We start from the raw sequence: 6,667 nt of genomic DNA, 5'->3' as shown, positions 1-6,667 counted from the left end.
TTTTTTTTTTTTTTACAAATCCAGTCTTTGAGGTTTCTTGATCTCTCTTGCAGATCTTCTGAGTGCAGGCTCACTCTCAGTGTTCATTTTGATACAGTCTGTGTCATTTGGAGATATGGTTTCCCTGTCACTTTGAGTGTCAGTGACTTTTGGATCAGGCTCTGATGTTTTCAGAAGACTACGTCGATTCCGACGAACGACTTGTCCGTTTTCAGTCATCACATTAAATGACTTTGGAGCCACTTCCTCCAGAACAATGGCTTTGGTTTTCCATCCATCATGATCCTCAATCCTGACTGTGTCATCAGTCACCAGAGGTGGAAGTTGCTTGGCTGTTCTGTCATAAAACAGCTTTTGCTTTACCTTTTGTCGCTGCAGTTTCTGATGTATCTTTGGATACTTTTCAGGCTTGGTATAGCTTGGTAGTGTGGTACGCAGCTTTCTGTTCATCAGTAGCTCAGCAGGTGATAATCCACACTCAAGCGGTGATGTTCTGTAGCTGAGTAAGGCAAGGTATGGATCTGAGTCACTGTCTGCAGCTTTCTTCAGAAGCTGTTTGAGAATGTGGACACCTTTTTCTGCCTTACCGTTTGACTGTGGGTATAACGGGCTGGATGTCACATGCTTGAAGTCATACTGCTCTGCAAACTTCTGCCATTCTCTGCTACTGAAACATGGTCCATTATCACTCATCACCATGTATGGGATACCATGTCTGGCAAAGATGGATTTTACGTGTTATGACACATGATGATGATAAGTTTGAGAGCAATGCCATTTCAGGGAAGTTTGAATAGTAGTCAATGACCACTAAGTAGTCTTTGCCTTTGGCATGAAATAGATCCATTCCTACTTGGTGCCATGGTGCTGTTGGTGTTTCTGCTATCACCATAGGCTCTTTGATCTGCCTGTTGCAATACTTTTGACATGTTACACATCTGCTTATCAGACTCTCAATGTCTCTGTTTATTCCTGGCCAAAAGACTGTCTCTCTTGCCCTTCTTTTGCATTTTTCAATCCCGAGATGACCTTCATGTACTCTGGTAAGTATCTCTTGTCTCATCTTTTGCGGAATGACGATTTTGTCCTGTTTCAGCAGCAGCCCATTAACCACACTCAGTTCTCCTCTGATGTGGTAGAAGAGTGGACATGAACCAGCGGGCCAGCCATCTGACATGTTTCTGATGACATGTTGCAGTTCTGTGTCTTGTGCAGTCTCATCTACAATTTGCTTCGATTTCATGTCTGACACAGGAAGCAGAGCAGAGACCATGTTTATATGAGTTTGAATGTCGTCTTCTGTTGTACTCACATTTCTCCCTGTGGGTGCTCGTGAGAGTGCATCTGCAATTATCAGGTGTTTTCCTGGTGTGTACACCAATTCAAAGTCATATCTCAGCATTCTCATCATTAGACGCTGAATTCTTGGTGACATTTCATTCAGATTCTTCTTGATGATAGAAACTAGTGGGCGATGATCTGTTTCTACAGTGAAGGATGGTAAGCCATATATGTAGCTGTGGAACCTAAGCCGAAAACTAATCCTAGGCATTCTTTTTCAATTTGAGCATAGCGACGCTCACTCTCCGTCATGGACCTGGATGCGTAGGCTATAGGTTTCCAATGCTCACCTTCAGCTTGCAGGAGTACCGCACCAATTCCATCTTTGGAGGCATCCGTTGACACTTTGATCCCCTTCGTTGAGTCATAAAATGCCAACACAGGTGCAGTTGTCAGCGTTCTTTTGAGATTTTCCCACTCCTCTTCATGCTGTGCTGTCCATTTGAACTTGTGCTCCTTATGCAGGAGCTCACGAATGCAGGATGTTTTTGCAGACAGATTGGGAATGAATTTACTGATGAAATTCACCATTCCCATTATGCGTAGCACTCCTGTCTTGTCTGTGGGCCTTGGCATGTCCTGTATTGCATTGATTTTTTCGTGGTCAGGCTGAATACCTTGTGCAGAAAGCTTGTCTCCCAGAAAAACAATTTCTTGTACTCCAAACTGACATTTGCTCTTGTTGAGCTTGAGTCCATACTGTCGTACTCGCTCAAGTACTCTTGTCAGTCTCTCCTTGTGTTCTTGCATTGTAGAGCCCCAGATGATTATGTTGTCCACATAAACTCGGACACCTTCCAGTCCTTCAATTATGTGCTCCATTGCTCTGTGAAATATCTCAGATGCTGAGATTATTCCAAAAGGCATTCTTAGGAAGCAGTACCTGCCAAATGGCGTATTGAAGGTGCAGTACTTGGTGCTGCTTTCATCTAGCTTTAACTGCCAAAAACCTTGTGAAGCATTAAGTTTTGTGAAATATCTGGCACCTGTCATTTCACTGGTTATTTCTTCACGCTTAGGTATTTGGTAGTGTTCACGTTTGATGTTCTTGTTTAGATCTTTTGGGTCCATGCATATTCGCAATTCACCATTCTTTTTCTTTGCACACACCATGGAGTTTACCCAGTCAGTAGGTTCTTCAACCTTTCTTATCACCCCCAGTGTGGTCATTTTGTCCAGTTCCTTCTTTAACTTGTCTTTCAGAGGTACAGGTACTCTTCTAGCAGCATGCACTATTGGCTTAGCATTTTCTTTAAGGCAAGGTGCCAAGTCCTTTAAACACATCTGCAAAACTGTGAACTATGCTGTCAACAGAGTCATTTGGTGTATTCACTTCTTTGTTGATGAGATACACTCGTCTTACCAGTCCAAGATCTTCACAGGCTTTGTCACCGAGCAGGGATTCACACTCCTCAGCAACAACAGAAAAGAATAAGTGGTGCACTTTGTTTTTCACTCTCACTTTTAGTCTGCATGTGCCAAAACTTTCAATCCTTTGTCCATTGTAGTCTTTTAGAGCAGATTTTGTTCGCTGTATTCTGGGCTTTTCTCTCAGGCCTTTGATGTCAGATAAACTGATCAGATTTGCTTTGGCACCAGTGTCTAGCTTTAATGTGACAAGTGTCCCATTTACTATCAGTGGTACTGTCCATTTGTCTTCTATCATGGTATTTCTGTCTGTGTCTGGCTCATCTTCACGATTAACAAGACCAACAAAAAAAGTTTCACTGAGATCAGTGTCTTCAACTGTGTTTATTGAACGGCTTTTCTTTTCTTTCTCACTTTTTGAGAAGCACTGCCTGGTATAATGGTTCTTCCTCCTGCATAAAGAGCAGGTCTTACCATAAGCTGGACATTGTTTGGGCATGTGCTTTGAGCCACACCGTTTGCAGTCAAAGCTCCTGTTGTCGGACCACGGCTGTGTGCGCCTCCCGCTCTGGCTGGAAACTGCTCCCACAGTAACGCTGTCACTGACTGCCGTCGCGCCCATCTCACTGAATGTCTTGACATGCTGTTGTGATAACTCACACGCTTGACAGATCCTTATGCCTCCTTCCAACGTCAGCTCAGATTCCCTCAGAAGCCGTTCTCTGACTTTTTTGTCCACCACGCCAAACACGATCTGGTCACGGATCATGGAGTCACGTAATATAGCAAAGTTGCAAGTCTGTGCTTTGAGCTTCAGGTCTGTCAGAAAGCTGTCAAAAGACTCGCCTCGCTGCTGAATTCGCGAGCGAAAAATGTATCTCTCATATGTCTCATTCTTCTTAGGAGAACAATGGGCATCAAACTTTTCAATAACCGTGTTAAACTTCTCTTTATCACTGGGATCGTCATATACGAACGTGTTGTACACTTCAATAGCTTGAGGCCCTGCTATCGTAAGCAGTAACGCTACCTTTCTTGCATCTGGCTTGGTTTCAAATCCCAGGGCTGCGATATACAGCTGGAATCGTTGCTTGAAGGCACGCCAGTTGCTATCGACGTTTCCCGTTAGCTTCAAACTCTCTGGCGGTTTGATAGAATCCATATCGTTGTCCAGAATGCCCCTCAGGTTAGATTTTATACTCCTGGTACCATGTTTTGTTCATTTCCTCATCTGGAAGAACGAATCATTTATACTTCTGCAACGTGCCTTTATTACTTTTACTTCTAGGCAAGCAGATAAACACACAACACGTCTCTAGTTGTTCTCTTACATCCAGCTTAACCTTCTTCTTCTCTTTATCTCCATCTATCAACCTCAGTCTCTAGGAATAGATACTACCACCTTGTGGCACGATATGAAATTGCATCAGTTACAATAACATCTGATCATCACAATATTGTTAGCAGTTTCTCCCTGTTGATGTTCATGTGTGTCCTTAATATTACACACATTTAGCATGTAGTTCTGCTGTCTGTGAACAGTTGGTTGCTGAATATATTTCTTTAAAGTGTACCTGATTAAGTATGAAAATACTAAAACTAATACTGAAACTAACTAAAACTAAGCATAAAACCAAAAATAAAAACTAATAAAAACGAGCAAAACCACTCTGAAAACTAGTCTCTGGAGCTTGAAAAAGGCTCTGAAAACTAATTAAAACTAACTGAATTAGAGGGAAAAAAGTAAAAACTAACTAAAACTAAACTATAATGTAAAATCCAAAACTATTATAACCCTGCTTCTTTGTAATGAGAGGTTGAGTCACTGGTGCCTTCCTATCAGATCAAAGTAGTCTGGTCCTTCTCCTCTGACATCAACAAGGTATTTTCACCCAGAAAACTGCTTATCTTTTTCAGGGTCACGGGGGAGCAGGAAGCTATCCCAGCTGTCATAGGGCGAGAGACAGGGTACACCCTGGACAGGTTGCCAGCCTGTCGCAGGGCTAACACAGAGAGACAGACAACCATTTGTACTCACATTCACACCTACAGCCAATTTACAATTACCAGTTAACCTAACCCCACTAACTGCATGTCTTTGGACTGTGGGAGGAAACTGAAGAGAAAACCCATGCAGATGCAGAGAGAACATGCAGACTTCACACAGAAAAGTCCCAGTGGTGTATTTGTAACAGAGTTAAAATAACCTATATTATGAATTTCTTCAAAATTGATGTACTTATTGCATGTGAATAGTTGGAGCCACCTGGTGGATAAATAATGGAACTGCAAGGTTCCTCATTGCTGCAGTGTACGTGCCTCAGCAAAGGAAAACGATCCCAAGCTGGAGGTGGGTGCGTGTGAGCAATGCTATAGTTATTTTTGTTTGTTTAATAGTGAAAACATTCTCTCAGCAGTAAATGTTAATATGTATTTCTATCGTAAGCACTGCTGACATGTAACCTGGAAGTTACAGGTGTTTTGGTTAACAAATAGTAACTTTATTCACGATCTGCATTTTTGTTAGCATGCTAAGCTAATACCAGTTAGCCAGTCAGCAGCTTTCAGGCTGCCCCTGGCTCTAAAGCTGTATAGCAGTACAAGACTGTGATTGTTCTGATTTCTGTTAACAGAGCTGAATGTTGCGGTTGCATGACCACACTGATGTCTGTGACTGTGTGCTGTGATTTTTGTACCAGGTAGGCTTTGTTTGTTTTATATGAGCAAAATTGTAAGATGTTGATTTGTTATTGTTAGCCTAAAGAAGTGAAAATAATGGCTCTTACTCTCAAGTACTGTATGAAAAATGAATGCCACTATACGATTACATGTTTGTTGTAATGTCTTTTGTTGAAAGCAAAAGCAAAAGGAAAACGATCCCAAGCTGGAGAGCTGAATGTTGCGGTTGCATGACCACACTGATGTCTGTGACTGTGTGCTGTGATTTTTGTACCAGATTAAAGAGCGAGTGCTGAGTAAGAGCAAGTCCGGTATTGCTGTGCCATCCTTCTGCACCATAGACACCAGGAGAAATCTCCACCATAGAATCTCAGAAGCATTCACAACAGTTACACTGGTGCCGTGACTCCGTGATTCAAGATCCACTTGATGCGGATCGCGTTCCCGAGGTTGCTATTCCTAAAAATTCATGGTGGGATGTTGCCGGTCCTGGACTCTTGCTTTCTGCTGAGGTACTGAACTGTCTCAGCTATCTTTTTTTGATTAGGTGGATCACTCTCTGAACTGGTTGTATTGCCGCCTGCAACTCTGAACATTTGTTGTGATTTGTTTTACACATATATATATATATATATATATTTTTTTTCTTCTTCTCTCTTTTCTCTGTTTTATGGTACAATGGCTAGCAAATTACAGCTGAGTGATATATGTGATAATGTTCGTTCCTCTGTTGGGAGGGGTAGAGGTGTAACAGGTATTCATTTACTGTCGAATAGGTCAGTTGGGAGGGATGTGGGTGCTTCACCTGTGTTGCCTGGGAGAGACAGAAAAATGGGGTCAGGTGTAGGGTTTAATCCCGGGATCCGGGATTCCCGGGAAATGCGATCAGAACCATTTCCCGTTTCCCGGGAAACGTTAGACGGGAAACCGGGAAAAAAGTCGCGCGCGTCGTTTTGACTTTCAGAAAGAAAAGAAAGCTTCAGAATGTTAAATTTAAGGAAATATTGAGAGAAGGGTTCGTTTAATGCGAAAAGCATTACTCTTCATTTCAGGCACGTTCAGCCTCCGTTTAAGGCTGGCTTCAGCCTTCATCTCAAGCGTTTTAATAGAGGTATTACACAGTTGTGCTTTTTTCCTCTTTTTGTTGAAATCGTAGGCAATGTGTTTACCCTAAGGTATTTTGTATTATATAATTTTATATTATTATATATTGTTATATTGCATTATATAGCCTATAAAATATGCCTGCCCTAAACAATAAAGAAATATCTGTTTAACT

This window comes from Archocentrus centrarchus, chromosome 6 (assembly GCF_007364275.1).
Source record: "Archocentrus centrarchus isolate MPI-CPG fArcCen1 chromosome 6, fArcCen1, whole genome shotgun sequence".
Classification (NCBI taxonomy): domain Eukaryota; kingdom Metazoa; phylum Chordata; class Actinopteri; order Cichliformes; family Cichlidae; genus Archocentrus; species Archocentrus centrarchus.
This window is presented reverse-complemented; position numbering follows the sequence as displayed.